The 22,966-nt window shown below is 39.5% G+C and overlaps 1 long non-coding RNA gene across 1 annotated transcript in view; it reads left to right on the top strand.

The window, feature by feature from the left end:
* The window catches only part of LOC123459221, a 33,997-nt gene extending 12,625 nt beyond the window's left edge, over window positions 1–21,372 (top strand). Inside the window, exons 2-3 of the long non-coding RNA XR_006636106.1 lie at window positions 4,978–5,497; window positions 21,215–21,372. This is a non-coding gene — a long non-coding RNA (uncharacterized LOC123459221). The remainder of the gene's footprint in view (window positions 1–4,977; window positions 5,498–21,214) is intronic.
* Window positions 21,373–22,966: the final 1,594 nt, after the last annotated feature.

The raw sequence follows: 22,966 nt of genomic DNA, 5'->3' as shown, positions 1-22,966 counted from the left end.
CCAGCAACAATAGCAACAAAAAGGAAGCAAGAATTGGCCCACTATGTTGGACCTACTACTCCTCCAAGCAATGAAATGTTCCCCCTTTGTCTGGGGACTTTCCTGCTCCTATTGTTATGTGAACCACTGTTCCCATGACAACTGGAAGCCCTGAGGGTTGGAACTTAAGAAGCTGGGGAAAAGAGAATGGGGGAGGAGAGGGGAAATCAGCATTCTCTGAGTTCCCTTTTCAACCTTCAGACTAGAAATGGAGAAATTCTTTTGGAGCCTTTTCTCTGCTCCAGTATTCATTCAGTTCTGGGTTTCTAAGTATTCACAAGCAATGAAAACTAACCACTGACTCAATAGTACTAAACACTCTTCTCTGACTCCAGTTTCTACTTACTTTCAGTCTTCAAGTAGTTATTCCATATATTTTATCCACGTTGTATAGCAACCTGCATCAACAAAGGCCATTAGGCATACTCTACCTTTCCCATGAATGGAACCCTAGTGGCATCTTGTTCTCTTTTAATTTCAAAGTAGAAAAATAATGTATTTTCACAAATTTATGTTTATATCCTTAAAATATCCATAGTTACATTTAAAGAGAATGTTTGGGCCGAAAAAGTAAGGTCAGGAACAACAGGCTGGGGGAGGGTGTCAGAAGATTTGTAGCTAGGTATGAGATAGCCAAGCTAATACAAAGGAAAATGAGAACAGGTGTCTGAGCAAAACAACAAAACCAGTTTCAGCAGACTCTAGCCAGTTCCCAGGAAGCCCCCATGAGGAACATAGGCAAGGCACTGTTTCTCTTGCACTATACCAGAATCTAAGACACCTGAATGCTCACCCCCGCATGTACACTAACAAAGGTTCTGACTCCTCCAAGGACCTGATACCATCATGGTATTGTTCACATTGTGGTTTTGACACACCTTCCCTTTTGTGGATGTCATGGGAAAAAACACCCTAAGAAAAGAAATGCCATAAGAAAGAAGATCCAGTCCATAATGATTTGGGACAGAAAAAAGGATCACCCACTTTATACATGTCAGTATAAAAACCTTGAACACTCACAACACAACTCGTAGTGCTCTCCAACTTGAAGTAGCCCACTATGGTCTCCTTCTGGACTGTTTGCTTTGTTCTGCTTTGCTCCTGCTGCTTTGCTAAATAAATTACTGTTCAATGACTGAATTCATTCCTTCAGGAAGACAACTTTGAGCTTGGGAGTGGTGGCACATACCTTTAATCCCAGCACTTGGGAGGCAGAGATAGGAGGATCTCTGTGAATGTGAGGGAAGGCTGAGAATATACAATAAATTCCAAGTCAGCCTGGGCTAAAGTGAGACCCCCACCTCAAAAAAAAAAAAAAAACCTACAAAAATGTTAACGTGAAGAAGACAGCCTTGATTGACCTGCACAAGTCTTAGATGATGCAAGAGGGAAAAATGACAGCAGAAGAGGGATTAATAGGAAAGAAGAAGGGGTTCAGTGAAAAGTGAAAGGGTTGGAGATGTAGATTAGTGATAGAACACCTGTTTAACATATATAAGTCTCTGGGTTCAATACCCAGCACTGGGAAAAAAAAAATGAATAACACAGTTCCAATCATGGCTAGAATATCATGTATTATTTTCTACTTCACATCCCAAGGTTAATGTTGTCATCTTCACAATGTTTTATTGTGGATACCAAATGATGTTTGACACTTGATGACTTGAGTTTGTACAGCATGTTCTCTACTCCAGGCAAAAGTTGTTGTTCAGAACAGTGTGATCCTGCTGCCCCATATACAGCAATTGTGAATATTCACCAAGGGATAGGATTCTCATTGTCATGAAAAAGATTTAGAGGACTAGAGATATAACTCAGAGGTACAGCATGTCCTTAATGTGTGCTTTGCCCTGGCCTCAATTTTCAACACTAGAAATCTGCACCATAAAAGGAAGCCATCCAAATAGTAAAGTACATCATAACTAATGAACAAAACCAAAAACATTGTGTACCAACATAGACATGAACTTTAAATTATAGAAGTATTAATAATTACATGAAACATATCTAGCTTTTTCAAATACCTTTATGTCATATTTATGAGTCCTGTGTTTATTAATCTGCTTCATATGAGGTATTGGTCTTCAGAATGCTAGATGTATAACTTATAGCATTTCCATCTGAAAAAGTCTTGAAACAAATCCCAAGATTTAGGGGACAGACTCCATGCAGGCAGATGAAAATCATACATACTTGTTTCCCAAAGAAGGGCCCAGGATATCAGTTACTCTTCTATTCATGCATTTAGTTCTCCCAGGATTAGACTCCAGAGTCAGGCCATGAAGATCTCTCTCTATTTATATTGGCCCTTTAATATTAGCTCTCTAAGGCTAGAGGGATTACTTAGTGGTTAAGGTGCTTGCCGGCAAAGCCTAAGGTCCCAGGTTCAGTTCCTCAGTACCCACGTACATGCTTCTGGAATTCATTTGCAGTGGCTAGAAGCCCTGGCATGCCCATTCTCTGTGTCTCTCTTCTCTCTTTCTCTCTGATTGGAAGTAAATAAATTTAAAAAAAAAAAAAAAAGAAAAAGAATTTTAAAAAAAGGGCTACAGTCATGGTTACCTCCCCCCAAAATATTAGCTCTCAAATTACATATCTTGGTCATTAATTTTGAATTGTGTTCTGTTTCAAATTGATGTAGAAGTAACTATGCCTCTTCTTTATGATCTCTTATTTTGCTTTTCTACAATTGTCTTGTTCTTGCTAGATAAGAATAAGATCTTCGGCTTTAATTTTTTTTTTTTTAACTTCTTGTTTTTTGTTTTTTCGAGGAATGGTCTCCTTGTACCCCAGCCTGACCTGGAATTTTCTATATAGTCTCAGGCTGGCCTCGAACTCGAATTCATGGCAACCCTCCTACCTCTGCCTCCCAAGGTGCCGGGATTAAAGGCATATGCCGCCATGCCCTGCAGGATCCTTCTTCTATACCCATCTATATACTTCCTTGTAAAATCCATTTTAACAATAACTCTGCTAATAAGGTTAGCCAGAACTGCATCCTCTCCCCCTATCCTGGATATCTTGCCAGATTCCACATCTACCACCATTCTTTAAGTGAATTAGTCATGATGGCTTGTCTTCACCAAGAATCTTGTTTTAACAGGATAAAAATATAAGGTCATTTTTATCTAACTGGTACCTTCCTTTTCCCAATAGTTTGGAACATGGGATTTTGAGACAGGGTTTGGCTAAATAGCCAAGGTTGGTATGGGACTCTCTGTCTAGTGCACCATGGCCTGAAACATGTGAACTTCCTGTCTTCCATGCCAGGATTCAACATAAAGTTTTATTTCTTTTTAATTTTTTTTGTTCACTTTTATTTATTTGAGAGTGACAGAGAGAGAAAAAAGGCAGATAGAGAGAGAAAGAATGGGTGCACCAGGACTTCCAGCCACTGCAAATGAACTCCAGACACGTGCGCCTCCTTGTGCATCTGGCTAACATAGGTTCTGGAGAATCAAGCCTTGAACCAGGGTCCTTAGACTTCACAGGCAAGTGCTTAACCGCTAAGGCATCTCTCTAGCCCATAATATAAAGTCTTAATAGGAGCATATTTTCTGACTTCAAGCTATGAATGGCAGCAATGATTTTGCTATCAACAATTTGCATCTTTGTTTTGTGGTGTCAAGACATATATGGCAGGCTCATTTTTCTACCACACAACCATAATAAACCCCTTCTATTTTACATTCTTTTCCCTGGAAATGTTCAGGTTTTGTTTCTTTTTATTTATTTATTTTTTCCTTCTTACAGGTTTCAGGCCTTCCTCATTGACCATATGGAATATCATTCTCTGATGGTAGACTTTACTGAGGGACATGCTTATGAATTAATGCTACTCAGGCCATGCTTATAAACAATGAGCCAAGTCTCATAGACAGAGCCAAATTAGTCAGTGTAAGACCTCACTCTATGTCTACAAAAGTCACTGTTGTATGTCAAGAAAAAAGGAAGGTAAAACAGAAAAAAAATCAATAACACATTTAACTCTTTGAGATAACAATGACTGCTAAGACTCAAATGTGAGTTTGATGGTTGAGACGGTATCACTCCATTTCTGAGTTCTCCCACTTAGTGTACAGTCCCAAGAAAGTGTTATGGGCACATTTAGATTCAGTTTATTCATGGGTAATTTGTTAAAAGGAAAGCTCTCATTAGATTTTCTGAATGGTGAAAAGAATAAATGTACATGAGAAATAAATGCTATCAATTGTATTAATTTTGCTCATTTTAGGTGTCCAACCATGTGGAAAGATATATTTATAAACTATTCAGCTACTGTGTGCCACAACTTGGATTAAGTATTAGTTCAGTAACCAATGACTAAATAAAAATAATAAATACTATTATTTGAGGTAGGGTCTTTCTCTAGCCCATGCTGACCCAGAATTCACTGTGTAGTCTCAGGGTAGCCTAAAACTCACAGCAATTCTCTTAACTATGCCTCTTGGTGCTGGGATTAAAAGCATTTGCCACCATACCTGCCACTATTTGTGCCTCACTCTAGCCCAGGCTGATCTGGAACTCACTTTGTAGTCTCAGGGTGGCCTTATACTCATGTTGATCCTCCTAACCTGGCTCACTGAATAAATTTTTAAATTCTACACTAAACTCACTATTTTATTGACAAAAACGTAAGAGAAACAGGGATGATTCTTATCTCGAAAAGTATACCACTAGACTGCCACCAAACTCTAAATTTGCTTCCTTAAAACATCTATTAAGGGGGCTGGAGAGATGGCTCAGCAGTTAAGGCACTAGACAGAAAAACCTAACAGCCTGCGTTCAATTCCACAGTACCCACATAAGCCAGATACACAAAGTGGCACATGAATCTGGAGGTTTGTTGTTTGTTTTTTGTTTTATTTTTTTCCAGTGACTAGAGGCCCTGGAATGCCCATTCTCTCTCTTTCTCTCCCCTCCCTTCTCTCTCTCCAGATAAATAAATATTTTTAATAATTCATTAAAGAACATTAAAGAATAAACATTCGGGGATGAAGATGTAGCTTGGCTGATGTAGCCCAACAGAGACCGAGAAAACTTCAATCTGAACCACAGGAGGAAAAACTTTACTTCGGAGCTGAGAGGAAGCATCAGATCTGGGTTGGGATGCACAAGAATGGCCACTTGAAGGAGAAATATCAAAGGGTTTTCTGAAGAATAAGGAACCATGAATCAGGCAAACATGGACAAAAAGGAAAAGAAAGTCTGTGGATCAGTCTACAGAATGTAAAGAGACCAGTGGTTCCTCAGCACAGGAGTAGGAAGGGTGGGGTATGGGTAAGTGGGCAGGCTGAAGAAGGCACATCAGGAAATGATGCAGGGACAACTCACAGGAATGTGCCCCATGCTGGGAAATTTTGAATGAGAGTCATTTCTTGAAACACTACCCAGCTGAAAGGACTGCCTGTCAAGAAGATACCCAACCTGCTCCTGGTAATTCGCAAGCAACTGGCTGGTATGTAGGAACTACCAACACTTGGTTCAGAATGTGGGGGAAAGTAAGAATGAAAAAGAGCAGGAAGGTGCCCAGGGTGGTAGACAGCTGAGCTCCAGGACTTCTGTTGGCCCTGCTTAAATCATTTTCTCCATTAGTCAAAGGCTAACTGCTACTGTAGGTTTCTGTCCCCCATGCCACTTGTCAAGTAGAGATAAGGTACAAGAAAGAAAAAACTCAGAGTAGAAAACAGTCTATTCTTACTCTTGTAGTCCCAACTACTCTGAAGACCAAGGTAGAGAGACTATCACTTGTACCAAGATTTGAGACTAGCCAGGCAATACAGCAAGAACTTGTCTTTAAAATAAAAAGCTAAATTAGAAAAGGAAAGCCAGTGTGCAAATTTATGTCTTTTGGTTGGGGCCATTGACATTAAGAGGTATTATTGAAAGGTGTGGATTTATTTTTGCCATTTTTTGTAGTTATGGTTTTACCTTTGCTCTCTTGTGTTAACTTGACACTACCTACACAAAACCATCATAATAGGAGGAAATGATGACGACATCAAAATAAGAGAGACTGATTGAGAGGGGGAGGGGATATGATGGAGAATGGAGTTTCAAAGGGGAAAGTGGAGGGACGGAGGGCATTAACATGGGATTTTTTTTTATATAATCATGGAAGTTGTTAATAAAAATAATTTGAAAAGAAAAAAAAAATGAAGTGGAGGAATGGAGGGATTGCTTAGTGGTTAAGGTGTTTGCCTGCAAAGCCAAAGGACCCTAGTTTGACTCCCTAGTAAGCCAGATGCACAAGGTGGCACACGCGTCTGGAGTTTCTTTGCAGTGGTTGGAGGCCTTGGTTGGAGCCATTCTCTCTGTCTCTCTCTCTCTCAAATAAATAAAGCTTAAAAAATTAAATTAATAAACAAATAAATTTTAAAAAACTAAAAAAAAAAAAAAGAAAGAAAAGAAAAGTCAGGTGTGTTGGCTTACAGCTTTAATTCCAGTACTTTTAATGCTGAGATGGGATCACCCTGAGACCAGGTTGGAGCAACAGTTAGTTCCAGATCAGCTGGCTAGGTGAGACACTGCCTCACAAAAGAGAGAAGAGAAAATTGAAAACCCATAGCAGTAAACATATAGCCAACTTGTATCCATCTACATACTGAATGCTGGGAGGGACATTAGAAGTTGTGTATCAAAGGATGAATAGAGGGCTGAAAAGATGGCTTAGTGTTTAAGATGTTTGCGAAGCCTAAGGACCCAGATTCAATTCCCCAGTACCTATGTAAGCCATATGCACATGGTAGTGCAAGTGTCTGGAGTTTGTTTACAGAGGCTAGACGCCCTAGCACACCATATTCATTTTCATTCTTTCTCTCTCTCTCTCTCTCTCAAAAATAAATAAATAAGTGGTGGGAGGGAGGGTATTACCACGGGATATTTTTTTTTAATTTATTTATTTATTTGAGAGCAACAGACACAGAGAGAAAGACAGATAGAGGGGGAGAGAGAGAATGGGCACGCCAGGGCTTCCAGCCTCTGCAAACGAACTCCAGACGCGTGCGCCCCCTTGTGCATCTGGCTAACGTGGGACCTGGGGAACCGAGCCTCGAACCGGTGTCCTTAGGCTTCACAGGCAAGCGCTTAACCGCCAAGCCATCTCTCCAGCCCCCACGGGATATTTTTTATAATCATGGAAGTTGTTAACAAAAATTTAGAAAATAAATAAATAAATATGAACCTTTTATGAGCTGGGCATGGTGGTGCATGCCAGCATGGGACACCAAATACAGGTGACAATATATAGGTAGAGAAGGGAGTAGAGGGCTGCAGACTTATACAGTGGGCACAAACTATGAGATACCTGCCTAGCCTTTGGAATAACAGCTTCTGGCCATATTTCTAATTTTAGCCAAAATCCTAGGCAATGACAATCCTAAGAAGCTAAGCTTAGCTACCCATTACAATACACAAAGAGCTGAATAATGGTGAAAAGGAGAGAAAGGAGATTTAATCTGTGTGGCACACTGGGAAGAGAAAATGATAAATAGGTCCACAGACCCAAAGCCCTTCAAGTTACTGACATAGTTCTGGGTTTAAACAGAGTGAGAGTTGTAGGACAGTGGACAAAAGATGCCTAATTAAGCAACCCTGGTTAAAGTATGACAGTTTGGTTAATTATTTCCTCAATTTAATTCTGCAAGTTGATCTGAGAAAGTCCTTATTGCTTGAGGGGACAAACTGGTTCTCATGACTCCTACTCCAGAGTGCAGTCTTGCCATCATAGATAAATGCCTTTTTCTGGGGGTGAGGCTGATCTATCCAGCCAGCCTTTGCTATTCCTAGAATTCAAGGTGACTATAGGTTTAGGACAATGACTGAATACCTAGGGTATCTTATGAAGTATGGAATATTAAACTGGCAATGAGGGTAATCCTATCAAGAATGTGTTACTGAAATATGCTGCTTTGTGATTCTAGCATAATGTAGTTGCTGGGGAACCTACCCAGTCTAACAGCTTTGTAAGCAATGGTGTTTAACCACTGAAAATTCTCCACAGCTCCCTCTTTTCTATCTCTTTTTTGGAGACTGGGAAGCCACCTTCAGGGGCCAATTCCCAAGCACTACACAGCCTCCTAAAACCTAACTTCTGATGAATCCACTGTGCTCTGTCTGCATATTCAGAGATAATTAGCTGGACTCAGACTAGCATATCTACTGCTATATTTCCACCTAGTTGTATTTATTGATAGCCTGATGTTAAGCTCTGTGTTAGCTCTTGGATTATTGTAATTGCTCTGTCTGTATATAGGTCTCTACCCTTTCGCCTTGACAGCCCTTCATTTAGGAATCACTTATCCTTTTTCTACAAGTCACCAGGATTCAGTATACCAAATTTCTGGCAGAAAACTGAGAGCTCTTTTCAGAGGTTACTACGTCATAGTCATGATTCCACCTATATAGTATCTGTGACTAACTGAATATCCACATCAATCTATCTGGGTGACTTGATATTCACCAGAGTCTTCTGTGTACCAAGAATCCTTGGATGGACACTGATATCTCTTTTAATTAACAAGGTTTCTCTGGGATGGCTTAAATCTCAGTATATCTGCATCTACATCTATCATCCATCCATCCATCCATCCATCCATCCATCCCTTCCTCCCTCCCTCCCCTAAGACCTACAGGAAGCTTGATGTAAGGTGCTCCCTTTGCTGGAGATAGGTATATCACATAACCTATTCTGTGTAAAGGCTAATAAGCCATCAATCCAACCCTAAATAAAGAAGCCATTTTATCTCTGTCAGTATGTCTATAGATAAAGCCTGTATTTACAACAAAGCCTTCAAAATTACAGAGAAGTGTTCTTTTTAAAAATATATATATTTATTTGCAAGCAGAGAGAGACATAGAGGGACAGAGAAGATGGACAGGCCAGGGCTGCAGCCACTGCAAATGAACTCCAGATGCATATATCACTTTGTTCAACTGTCTTTATGTGGGTACTGGGGACTTGAATTTGCATTGTTAGGCTTTGCAAGCAAGTGCCTTAACCACTAAGCTCTCTCTCCAGCCCCAGAGAAATATTCTAACAGGATATAATATTACTCAGGCTCTTGAACAATGTGATCAGAATCTAACTGACACACGGTTACCTCTGCTCAACCCATTTCTTCATCAGTCACTGACACATTTGGTGTTTGCTTGCTTGCTTTTTATTTTTTTTTCTTTTTGTCTTTTTGAGGGAAGGTTTCACGCTCAACCAGGCTGAACTGGAACTCACTCTGTAGTCCCGGGCTGGACTCAAACTCAGTGATCCTTTCACCTCTGTCTCCCAAGTGCTGGGATTAAAAGGTGTGTGCCACCATGCCCAGCTTGGTATTTGCTGCCTAATTCTTTGTTTAATATTTTTTTCTTCTTTAGTACCCCTGTTCCAATACCCCCCTTCGCATTAAATGTTACAATGGCCCGAAACATTAGTCTATGTGAGTAAAAGTAGGTACTCCAATATTTTATCAAGCCTACAAGAACTGGGACTTGTGTCTTTAGGGACTCTAGATATTCCTGTATGTTGTTGGGTCTTACCAGCCATACCACTACTGGGAATTTTATAATGCCCTCTGTTTCCTGAAATTTCTATGCACTGCCTGCCCATTGTATTGAAGATGCACTAAGACTTCCTGGGCAGCTTTAGCTCTGTAGAAGCAAACAGAATTTCATCCTTATACTTTTCACAGTTGTCGGGAGACATAGAGCAAAAGCCTCTCCATTTTGCCTGGGCCTGCTCATAAACTGACTCATTACTCAGAAAGCTGGTCCATCCAGCGTTCCGTTAGGTACTTTTGGAACTGGTCAGCAGACTACTTACAGAATCTTATCTTTTGCAAAAAGCCAGTTTATGGTCAGGATGTGAAACCTGGTGCAATCAGGATGTTAAGCCAGTTGGGCAAGATTAGATGAACACCTAATTACAACCCCTCTAGGTTTCCTGACAAGTCCTTGCCCTGGCCACGTCCCCTTCCCCCTACAACTCCTTGCCCTGACCACGTCCCTTTCCCCCTACAACCCTATATAAACCTACATGTAAGAATAAACTCTCGAGGCCGTGACAGATGTCTAGCATGGTCTCCTTCTTGTGTCTGTTTGCCTACTTTTTCATTCAGGTTGATTTTCACCTCGCTTCTCTATTCGATTCCCTGCTGGCCAGGGCACACAGTGAGTATTGAACTGGTGAGTTCAAATCATGGAAAATAACATGAAAGGCCTATCACTCACGCTCCTACGTGAAGGCTGACATGTCTTAGGACTCTAGATCTAAGGTATGTTGCACAGAGTGTCTGCTAACCCAGGAAAGTGTGGCATGAACCCAAATAAGTATCTAGATTTTGCAATATTTGAGCCACATTTGGGACTGAAGCATGTGTGGTTGGATTCCTTATTTAGCTCCTGGTAAGCAACCATCACCAAGCCTTTGCACTGGCCATATAGTACTGTTCTATGAACTCTGTGGAGTATTCAATCTGTAGCATTTATGGATCCTGAATAGTAGCTTTTATCTCTCTTAACCTAAAATATTATCTCATCTGAAAAATAACACCTATCTTAGGACTCTGCAGCATCACTTACTCCCCTTTAGCTTCCCTTCGAAGCAGATTTACTATTTTTGCCTAGAAAAAAAGGAACTCATCTGGTAAACAACAATTGCTTAGACCTCAGCTCCCAGGCACATATCCATTACCAAATGCCTATTGGGACTGAGGAACTATAGCTTCACTATGTGGTGATTAAGCAAGCCACATTCTCAATAGTAGTCCAGTTCATCTCATAAGCATGGAAGTACTCTGTAGCTACCTATATAAGATGGAGATCCCAAAATGGTACAAGGATTACCATGCATTAGGCCTCTGTATCCACTAAAGCCAAACTCTATTTTAAGACTTATTTCCTCTTTACACAAGGGCCCACATTGAGAACTTATGAAGCTGCAATGTTTACCACCTCACCACTCAGATTTCTCCTTACAGAAGCAGTGTTGACAACTTACAGACAATCCTAATGGTGTATTGCTTCTTTGCTTCAGGACTTCCTAGATTCCCATGAATATTTTGCAGCATCTTAACACCTTAGCTACAAAAACCAGTTTCCACTTCCACTATTTCACCCAAGGCCTAGCTCACATATGCAGAGGCCACTGCCAAAAGATCTAAGCTTAGAAGCTTTGGAGCAGCCATTAGGAATTGGTGCCGATGCTGGCATGAAGGTTGTCATTTTCAGACCCTGGCATCAAGTGTCTAGATGTTTCTTTTCCCTACCAACTCACACAACAATTCCTTTACCTCTTTTTATGTTTTCCAAAATTCCCTTCTGATGTCACTGTATCCCTATAGACCTACTATGACACCACTTATAAGAGAACACTTTCCTGGAGGAGTGGTGGGGGAGGCATTTCCTGATGGGAAATTGTTGTACACTCTTGATCTTTTGTACCTGACATCCAAACAAAACCTTCCTTCCCCATGACCTTATTAGCAAAGAAGATAAAAACATCTCTTGGTTCTGCCTAAAGCTGCTAACCATATTGGTTCCTTCACTGGCAGTATATTCACAGGAGACACACATTTGTTTTCAAGTCATTTATACGCATGACTAGTAGATTTACTTTAGTTTGTATGAAATGAAGTGCTTAGTTGGTGCCTGGTCTTCTGCGAATCTCTAAACTGTTTTCATGGACTCCAGCATTGTTTTTTTCAGTGCCAGGAATTATATACCCATTTTATATAAAGTGGACAAAATTTCAACCACTGAGCTGCAACACAAGCCATCACAGCCTTAATTTTTAACATCCAAATCACAAGACTTGAAAACGACAAAAGCACAGGCTTTAAGTGGAGCAGTCCCTCACCTTACTATAAAATTCTCTTACCACAAAATTGAGCACAATTCCCTGCCAGTGTGTTCAAGTATTTCCCTTTCTTCCCTTTTATCTACCCTGTCAATAACTGAGAGTCTTTTAATATATTAAGTTGCACTTAAGGAATAGCTTCATGAGCTTGGCTGGAATCCCCAAACTCTTTAGGATGAGGCAGTCGTAACTGAAGTTGGAAGCCAAATTGGGCTATACAGTCAAAATTTGTCTAAAAATTTAAAGTGAAAAAGAAATACCTTCATGTGGACAAGATTGTAGATCAGTGATACAGTGTAATCTGCAAAGCCTGTGAAAATCCTCAATATGCCAAAACAAAAACGTGTTTCATGTTTACTTTCTGTTAATGTATTCTCTACATATATTCTGTATACTATATAACTAAAACAATTAACTTTTCCGAATAATCTTTGCTCAGTTAGACACTTTAATTGAGATCTAGGTTTGGAAATACATAAACTTTCATATCAATATGAATTAACGAAAAATTTAGTTTGAAATATAGTGTTATCGTTTCCCCCAACAATGACTCCTTTCCTGCTGAATCATAATGATCTTAAAAGGTCCTGTTTATGGTAGATGATGTCATTATTACGTAAAATGCAGATACCTGGACTGTCTGGAACATGTTAAGAAAATCGTGTGCCGGGCGTACTGGCATACGTTTTTACTCCCAGCAATAGGCAGAGGTAAGAAGATCGCCCTGAGTTCGAGGCCACCGTTAGACTACATAATGAATTCCAGGTCAGCCTCGGATAGAGTGAGACCCTACCTCCAAAAACCAAAAAAAGAAAAAACAGAAAATCGCGCGCGTGCGTGTGTTTCCTGACCTTCAGAGCACGTTTTACAAACCAATATTCTCGCAGAAAATTAATGATCCGTGCCCACGTATCTGAAGCAGTACCAGGGAAACCGGCAAGTTACAGGGCGCTCTTCTCCATCGACCCGCGCACAGGAAATGCGTCATTGTTCTCACGGAGCTGGTTTCCCCAAACGCCGAACCCGGAAGATGACGTTCAGAGCGGGGAGAACGGGCCCTGGGGGGACCCGACTTCCTCGTCGGCCTTTTTAGAGTGAGGCAGCGCAGGTGCCTTCACTTGTTCTTGTTTCCATTTTCGTTTGTGGTGTGACAAGGACATTTTGTATTTTCTGGGCTTTGTATTACTGTCAGGATCTAGATTTTTATTTTTATTTTTTTATTTATTCGGTGTCTTGAAACAGGGCCTCGCGTTTTAATGCAGGCTAGCCTCAAACGTGTGCTCTTCCACTATCCGACTCCCAAGTGCTGGTTTTACTTGTATACGCTACTGTGCTAGGCAGGATTTAGTGAATTAGTATGCGCGCTCTTCACAATGCACAATATGTAATACAAATTTTAAGATATACAAAGTCAGGAGTGGTGGTGCGGACCTGTAATCCAGCATCAGCAATATAGAAGTTCAAGGTCCGCTTCTGCTGCATAGGGAGCTACATGTATGTATATGTATACATATACATACACACACATACATACATACACACATATGTAAAAATTGGCTATATATAGCATATTGTATCTATGTGTGTGTGTGTATATATATATATATATATATATATATATATATATATATATATATATATATACTTAATAATGATACATATATACTTATTTCCAATTGGTAATTATGCTATGGCTATGGAAGTCATCCATGAATCATTTTATGTGTTATTCCTTTAAAATAGTGTTAAGCCTGGCATGATGGAAGATACCTTTAATCCCAGAACTCTTGAAGCACAGGTGGGAGAATCACTTGAGTTCCAGACAGGTCAGCCTGGAACTAGAGTGAGTTACAGGTCAGCCTGGACTAAGATGAGATCCTGCCTTGAAAAATATAAAATAAAAAAAATAAAATACTGTTTATGTTGTCTTAATATGCTTATCAAAACTCTTGAAATATTTGTCAGTACTTTTTTGTCAGTACTGTTGATGGCATAGTTTATTCTTCACCTATTTTTTAAAAAATATTTTATTTATTTATGAGAGAGAGAGAATGGATGCACCAGGGCCTCTAACCACTGCAAATGAATTCCAGACACATGTGCCACCATGTGCATCTAGTTTACATAGGGCCTGGTGAATCAAACCAGGGTCCTTAGGCTTTGCAGGCAAGCACCTTAACCACTATGCCATCATTCCAGCCCACATTTTTTGAAAATATTTTATTTTTATGTATTTGTTTATTTGACAGAAAGAGAGAGAGAGAGAGAGAATGGGCGTGCCAGGGCCTTCAGCCACTGCAAACAAACTCCAAACATGTGCCACCTTGTGTATCTGGCTAACATGGGTCCTGGGGAATCAAACCTGGGTCCTTTGGCTTTGCAGGCGAATGCTTTAACCACTAAGACAACCTTCCAGCTGTCTTTTCCTTACACTTAGCCACACACAGTTTCCTTTAAATTCTAGCATATTATTTTCTATCCAAATAAATGGAAAGACAAAGGCTAGAGACAAACTTTTTAGTGCATTGTTTTCTATAGTGTCATATACTTCCTGTTAAAGGGTTATGTAGCTTTTGCCCTACATCTGTATATTCATCTGGCTTTCTTATGATTGAGTGATATTTTAAATGTTTTAAATGTTTGGTTGTTTGTGTTTTGTTTTCATTTTGGAGGGAAGGTCTTCATTTTGGCTTTTTTTTGCTGTTTGTTCATTTGTTTTTTGAGGTAGGGTCTCATTCTGGTCCAGGCTGACCTACAACTTACTATGAAGTCTCAGGGTGGCCTCAAACTCATGGTAATCCTTCTACTTCTGCCTCCAGAGTGCTAGGGTTAAAGGCGTGCACCACACCACCACACCCGGCTTGCATTTTGGCTTTTTGAGACAGGTTCTCATTACATCGCCCAAACTGGTCTGAAACAAGCTCTGTAGACTATACTAGCCTTAAGTTTGTGGCACCTCACACCTCTGCTTTCAAAGTGCTTGTATTACAGGATTGTGACATTATGCCTGTAATTCAATGGTAACTTATTAAAGCATTATAAAGATGACCATTGTATATTTAAAAGACCAATAAGATAGTCTTTATATAGGACATAGGGATTGGACTAAATTTAGCATACAACATCAGCAGGTGAGAATTCATAGTCCAAAACAAACAGAGAGAATAGTGTATCTATAATTACTAAGTATTAATGATGATTCTGGCTGAAGTCAGGTCAGGGTGACCAGATATGCTGGCAGATGAAAAATCTAACCAAATATCCACCTGGGAAATTCTTACTAATTTGAGTCAACAGTGACTTTGCAAAAATCAGAAGTATACTCAGTCCTGGTAAAGAGCTCTGAAAACTAGCTAACATTTGAGTAAGCAAAGAAAATTTGTGAAAAAAATAACTTCATATAATTTGTGGTTCTGGGGTTTAGATCAAGAGTTTTGTGAATACCAGCAACTGCTGTTGCCACACTATGTCTACCTCAGCCAGTGAATTCAACTTCTTTTATAAAATGACTCCTATCCTCCACCTAAAAACTTCCTTTCCAAGGAATACAAAGCACACTTTGCATAACTAATACATTTGTGTATTAGTGTTTTGGGGGAGTGGGAGGTTTCTATATAGGGTCTCATTCTAGTCCATGGTGACCTGGAACTCATTCTATAGTCTCAGGCTGGCTTCAAACTCAATGATCCTTCTCCCTCTGCCTTTTGAGTGCTGGGATTAATGGCATGTGCCATCATGCATAACTAATTATTTATTTTCATTTTTTGTTTTTAAAATGGGGTCTCACTCTATAGCCCAAGCTTACCTGGAATTCACTACATAGTCTCAGGGTGGCCTTGATCTCAATGCTGTAATGTTAATAAGTCTGGGGTTCCAGCAATCATTAGAGTTATGGAAATTACTGGGACATGCTGGCCCTGGAACAGGCTTTAGCACAGAGAAAATTCTTTTGGGTTGTAAATAACTTCTGAAACCACAACCGATAAGGTCACTTATGACACAGGAGCCATGCAAACCCAACCCACTATCATCAAAAAACTAGTCAAGGGAAAACAAGTCAACAGAGAAAATGGCCCTATTATATGCCTTCCCATTCTCCCTTCCCCTATTCTCTGCCCTGCTAGTCTCTTCCTTTCAGTATCCATCTCAGATGCTTCTGGATGCAGCAGCCTTAAACCTGCAGAATGGGGCTGGCTGTCCTTTGCTGTTCACTTACTCTTCAATAAGGAACAGCCTGCTGTTGAGGTCATATATTCTCTCTGTTTATTTTCACATTGCCCTAGGTGGTAAAACCCTGGCTGTGACCCAACAATGGAGATCCTCATACCTCTACCTCTTGAGTGCTGGAATTAAAGGCATGTACCACCACACCTGGCTGGTAATTATTTTTCTTAATTAGAAAGAAACATGTTTCATATCAGTCAGCGAAAATTTTATTTATAATTCAAGAATTCAACCCTTTCCCCATGATTGGCATTATTATTGTTATCATCATTTTATTATATTTGGTTTTTTGATGTAGGGCTTTCTCCAGCCCAGACCTGGAATTCACTATGTACTTTCAGGTTGTCCTTGAACTCATAGAGATCCTCCTAACTCTGCATCCTGAGTGCTGGGATTAAAGATGTGTGCTACCACACCTAACTCTATTATTATTTTTTAATTTCATTTTTGAGGTAGGGTCTCTGACCGAAGCTGATCAGGAATTCACTATATAGAATCGGGGTGTCCTTGTATTTACAGTGATCCTCCTTCCTCTGTCTTCTGAGTGCTGGGATTAAAGGCATGCATCACCATACCCAGCTAGTTGTTGTTGTTGTTGTTGTTATTATTATTATTATTATTGTTTTCTTCTCTGGTTGTGCTTTACTCTGCAGTATCTCTCTGGCAATAGCAATTGTTTCCCAAATTGAATGTGCATTAGTGTCACCTGTATGTTGATGAAACACTGAGTACAACATCCACCATAAGGGTTATAATTAACAAAGTCTACTCTGGTGCCTGACTTTTCATGTTATGAACTGCCAGTGGTGATTTTAAGACCAGGATGAAAGAAATAACCCCATTCTACAAGATTTCAAGTTGTCTAAGCAGGAGTAGAGAAAATTACTGAAGTATACCAAATCTGTGATGAAAGCAGATTTGGCTTCAACATATGAATGAGCATTATACATAATGCTCAAGGTTTGAGGGAGAGGATTATTAAATGAAGGTATAGTTGGGTTGGAGAGGTGGCTTGGTGACTAAGGTGTTTGCTTGCAAAGCAAAAGGACCCTGGTTTGATTCCCCAGGACCCACGTAAGCCAGATGCACAAGGGGGCGCATGTGTCTGGAGTTTGTTTGCAGTGGCTAGAGGCCCTGGCACATTAATTCCCCCGCCCCTCTCTCTCTCTCTCTTTCTTTCTCCCTCTGTCTATGTCTGTCTCTTCAAATAAATAAAAAAATATTTTTAAAATTAAGATATAGTTATCAATTCAATACCAATCATTCTAAATCAAAATCCTTATATTGTGGTAGTGACTCCCAAATGTCAAGTGCCAGCCACAAAGCTCAGTTCAGAGAGCACTTGGATGGCTGATGCTTTGTGGCTGTGTTCTAAATCAGTTGCAGGATAAGGTTTGTTCTGGAGAGGTATTCATTTGGTTATCTTACCAAATAACCAAAGATTTAAATTTGTTTATCCTTAATTTGGGGATGGATCTCAGTGTTAAAGTCCATACCTAACTTTGATGAGATCTCTGTTTCAATCCTGAGCATTTGAAGAATAAATAAAGGGTATACCCTAGAAATATTAGTTCTGGCCTTCCCAACACAGAACATCTGATGGGCAGACACTTTCCATTATTTCCCTTGTGGGGATTTTCCCAAGTTATGGAAGTAACATAGACCTAATGACAGCTTTGATAAGCTATTCACCCAAGGCATTTCTGTCAGGGTTATGTTAATACATGACCACATCTGCCTCAGAGTTTATGGAATTGAATGCACAAGTTCAGCTTTGTGAAGTCAGGCAAAGCCCCTTTAAGAAGATTGGCATTCAGGTGGGAAGAGTTTGCCTGAGGTTCAGTCATGGGGATTGTGGAGATGCAGGTGCTTGTACTTACTGCCTGAAAATGACAAGACATTTGAGGAGTTTCTCCAAGAAAGTATTCCTGAAGAGTGCCCAGAATACATTTGCTCTGCATTCAAGCAAGGATCGCTCAAATCATTTTATAGGTAAGAGAGGGTAAGCAATGATGGTAGAGAACCCCAAGACAGCCAAGGATGGTAGTGCATGCCTTTAACCCAGCACTCGGGAGGCAGAGGTAGGAGGATGGCCTTGAGTTCGAGGCTACCCTGAGACTACATAGTGAATTCCAGGTCATCCCGGGCTAGAGTGAAACCTTACCTCAAAAAAAAAAAAAAAAAAAAAAAAAAAAAAAAATGAAGAAGAAAGCATAAAGGTTGTATTAATTCGTTGTTTGTTTGTTTGTTTTTGAGGTAGGGTCTCACTCTGGTCCAGGCTGACCTGGAATTAACTCTGTAGTCTCAGGGTGGCCTTGAACTCCTGGTGATCCTCCTACCTCTGCCTCCCAAGTGCTGGGATTAAAGGCCTGCACCACCACGCCCGGCAGGTTGTATTAATTCAAGAAAAACAGCTGAATCAGTTTCCCTCTGATATTCTGTGTGAAAAGTGGTCACCCAGGGAAACTGAAGGGGGTGACTGAACACCAGGGAAGGCTAGCAACCTAGAACTTCATAAATCATCTTGTGTTTGACAGGTTCCTTTTATGCCATCACTGAGGTTCAGAACCTGCTTCTTGTTCCACAATTTTCCTATCAAATGGCTGATGCTGAAAAGGAAGAGGATACAGCCATAAAGGGAAAATATCCACAGTATTCTTTGATCAATTAAAATAATTTATTCACTTTTTGTTTGTTTATTTTAGGTAGGGTCTTACTCTAGCCCACTCTGTAGTACCAGGCTGGATTCGAACTCACAGTGATCCACCTACCTCTGCCTCCTGAGTGCTGGGATTAAAGGCATGTGCCACCACACTGCACTAAATTCATGAATTTTGATCGATTTTTCTTATTTGTATTAAGTAAAGTCTCTTTCTAAAAGAAAGATAGTATACAAAAATGACAGTAGTTGTTTTTAAGATTTTTGTAGCTTAAGGGATTTTTTTTCTTTCTAAGGTTTTAAAAATACATACACACGCCCACATACGAGTGTGTAGGTGCACCAGAGTCTTTTGCCACTGCAAATAAACATCAAACACATGCAACATGCTTTGCATCCAGCTTTGGATGTGTGCTATGGAATCAAGTTGGAGCTGGCAGACTTTGCAAGCAAGCAGTTAAATGGCCAGTGCACTCTGCAGCTCCTCCTTTTTTTCTTTTTAAAATTCTAAATGTTAATTTTATCTGTATAACTAAAGAAAGCTTGACATTCAAATATGTTACCTTTTTGGCAGAGCATAATATTAGGAATTACATGTATATAACAGAGAATATAAATTTTCCTCAATATCAGGCAGAACCTGGGTATTCTATATCATGCACTATTGTTCTTTGTACCATGGAATATATGATTTTAGAGATGATAAAATGTCATGCCAAAGAATAAGGGGGCTGGGCGTAGTAGCACATCCATGGGTGTACTCTGAGCTCTCAGGAGGTTGAAGCAGGAGAATGATAACCTCAAGGCCAACCTAGACTACATAGTGAGAGCATATATAAAGATAAATAGTTTTGTGGCTGGAAAGCTGGCTCAGAACTTAAAGGCACTTGCTCTTATATCAGATCAGCATGGGTTAGATGCCATAGCACCCACATAAATTCATACATACGTGGTTCATACCTCTGGCATTCATTTGCAACAGCAAAAATCCCTTGCATGCCCATACATACATATACAAGCAAATAAATAAATAAAAATTAAAAATATAAATATTTCTAGGAAGGTGCCTATTGATAGAGTGCTTGCCTGGCATACACCAAGTATAAATTTGATCCCCTACTGTATATAAAGTGGGTATTGTGGCACACACCTCTAGTCTCAGCACTCAGGAGGTGGAAACAAGAGGGTCAGAAGTTCAAACGCATTCTTAGCTGCATAGCATGTTCAAGGCTTGCATGGGTTATATGAGACTGTCTCTAAATAAGTAAAAATAACCAGATATAGTAGCTCATGCATGTAATTCCAGTAAATGGAGGTGGAAGGAGGAGGATCAGAAGTTTAAAGCCAGCCTCAGCTACATAGAAAGCTTGAGGTCAGCCTAGGCTACATGAGACTTTGTATTAAAAGAAAGAAAGAAACCAGGCATGGTGGGACACATCTTTAATCCCTTCACTTGGGAGGCAGAGGTAGGAAGATTACCATGAGTTCCAGGTCACCCTGAGACTACATAGTGAATTCCAGGTCAGCCTGGCTAGAGAGAAACACTACCTAGAAAAACAAAAACAAAAAGAAAGAAGTCAGATGACTCACACCTTTAATATCAGCACTCAGGAGTTAGACATTGAGGTCACCCTGGGACTACAGAGTAAATTCCAGGTCATTCTGGCCCATCGTGAGAACCTACTTCGAAAAAACAAGAAAAGAAAAAGGCTGTGCTTTTTTCAAGCTCACACTGGAAGAAGGAAAGGGAAGAAGTATAGTTGTATTAATTTCTTCATTTAAAAAAGAATAAATTTCTTTATTACATTGCAAAACAAGCAGCAGGCATGACAGTAACTGTTGAAGCACCTGTGAGCTGGAATAGGAAGTTAGGTGTCCACAGTCCTATTTAAAGATGCTAATGACTTGAAACCCTGAGATTTCAATTATATTGCCTGGAACACAGAACATTTCTCTCATAGTTTAGTTTAGAAATTATTATAATCTATATGTAGGAACAATAGGGAAAAACAAAAAGTACTGTTTACATTTATAGAGCTAATATGCAAATTAAGAAACTGAAGCTCCTTAGCTCTCTTCTCTTTTTGCTAGAACCAAAGGACTACATATTTTATTATTTAGCTTAGTTGGACAGAATAGATAAATCCTCAAAGACAAGAAGATAAATTAGTGGTCACCTAGGAAGAAGTCTCACCTTAGACTCCTGAGTCTACAGGTGAGAATGACTCTCATGCTTGTGGGAACTTTCTTCCTTGAGTAATGAAACAGGAGCATGTAGTGTTCATTTCTTACCTCATAATTTATAAAAAGAAACTAAGTGATGTTATAGGAAGAAAAAAATTTTAATGTATTTTCACTGAAGGTGACATGCTGTACCACATTATGACATGACATGACATGGCATGATATGATGATATTATTTGTATGTTTTTTTTTTTTTTTAGGATGTACAAAAAGGAGGAAGAGAAAAGTCTAGACCAAAACTTTTTGGGAAACAAGGGAAACAAGACATGGTGAAGTGTATGCAATTGCTAGTTTGAATAATGCTGACAATATGTATGATCTCTAGTGAGTGTGAGTACAAGGTCTAAGAATATTGAGGCCAAGGTAAGTATTGTCATGGGAAATTTAAATAAGGTGGAAGTAGGCACTGGAGACTAAGATAAATTAATTTGCATAGGAAAGCGAGCTCATAGGCAAGTAATTATCATCTACAGGCATTAGATAGCCTAGGGAAGGGGAGATGTTTCTCCCAGAGTTTGTGAATTCCCTTTAATGAGAGAGCATCAAAAGTGTGTGTGTGTATTTGGTATACACATTCATTTTGGCTATTTACCCATTATGAGATATATTATTTGTAGATAACTTTTCCCATTCTATGGGCTTCTTCCCTCTGTTAATTATGTTCTTAGATGCACAGGAGAGCTTATTTATTTATTTATTTATTTATTTATTTATTTATTTATTTATCTACCTATCTATTTATTTATTTGAGACAGTGTCTCATGCAGCCCAGAAGATCTTGAACTTGCTGTGTAGTTGAAGATGATCTTGTACTTCTGCTCTTAGGGAGGCAGAGGTAGGAATATTGCCACTAGTTCAAAGCTAGTGAGTTCCAGGCCAGCTAAGGCTAATAAATAGACCCTGTTTAAAAAAACCTTACACTCTGAGCCGGGTATGGTGGCACACTCCTTTAACCCTAGCACTTCGGAGGCAGAGGTTGGAGTATCACCGTGAGTTTGAGGTGAATTTGAGGTCACCCTGAGACCATATAGTGAATTGCAATCAGCCTAGGCTAATATGAAACCCTATCTTGAAAAAACAAAAACAAAAATAAAAATGTTATGTATATCTACCAACTGAGCTTCACTCTTAACACTTTTAGTTCCTTTTCATCTTTTGAATACCTAAGTGGTATCTCATTGTGCTTTTTTTTTTTTAATTTCCCTAACAACTGATTAAAGCATCTATTCATGTGTTGATTGTTAATTTGTTAGTCTTTTGTTTTGAAAACTTTCTTCTTAGCCAGGTGTGGTGGAGCATGCCTTTAATCCCAGAATTTGGGAGGCAGATGTAGGAGGATCACTGAGTTCGAGGCCACTCTGAGAATGCAGAGTGAATTCCAGGTCAGCCTTAGCTTGAGTGAGACCCTACCTTGAAAAAAAAAAGAAAGAAAGAAAACTTTCTTCTTAACTTTTTTTCCCCATTCAACACATTAGAGGTGTTTAAAAATGTATCACATCTACTAAATTACGTTATTATCTTTTTGATTGGCAAATATTTTCCTCCATCCTGGTTTTGGCCTTTTCACTTTCTTTTTTTTTGGGGGGGGGGTCACAATTTCTAGGTAGGGTGTCTTGCACTAGCCCAGGCTGATGTGGAATTCACTCTATAGTCTTAGGCTGTCCTCGAACTCACAGTGATCCTCCTCTCTTGGCCTCCTGAGTGCTGGGATTAAAGGGGTGCACCAGCTTGCCTGGTTTGTCACTTTTTTAATAGTATCCTTTGAAACAAAAACCCTTATGGAAATGAAAAAGAAGTAAGTTAACCTATTATTTTTAGTTGGTTGTATTTGAGGTGCCATATCTAGCCATTCATGTTGCCAGACAACTATATCTAATTTTCTTCTAAGTTACTCATATTTAAAATTCTGTAGGTATGGTACATTTAAGATTAACTGTTGTTTTCAATGTGGT

Source organism: Jaculus jaculus, chromosome 3 (assembly GCF_020740685.1).
Source record: "Jaculus jaculus isolate mJacJac1 chromosome 3, mJacJac1.mat.Y.cur, whole genome shotgun sequence".
Lineage (NCBI taxonomy): Eukaryota > Metazoa > Chordata > Mammalia > Rodentia > Dipodidae > Jaculus > Jaculus jaculus.
This window is presented reverse-complemented; position numbering and strand designations above follow the sequence as displayed.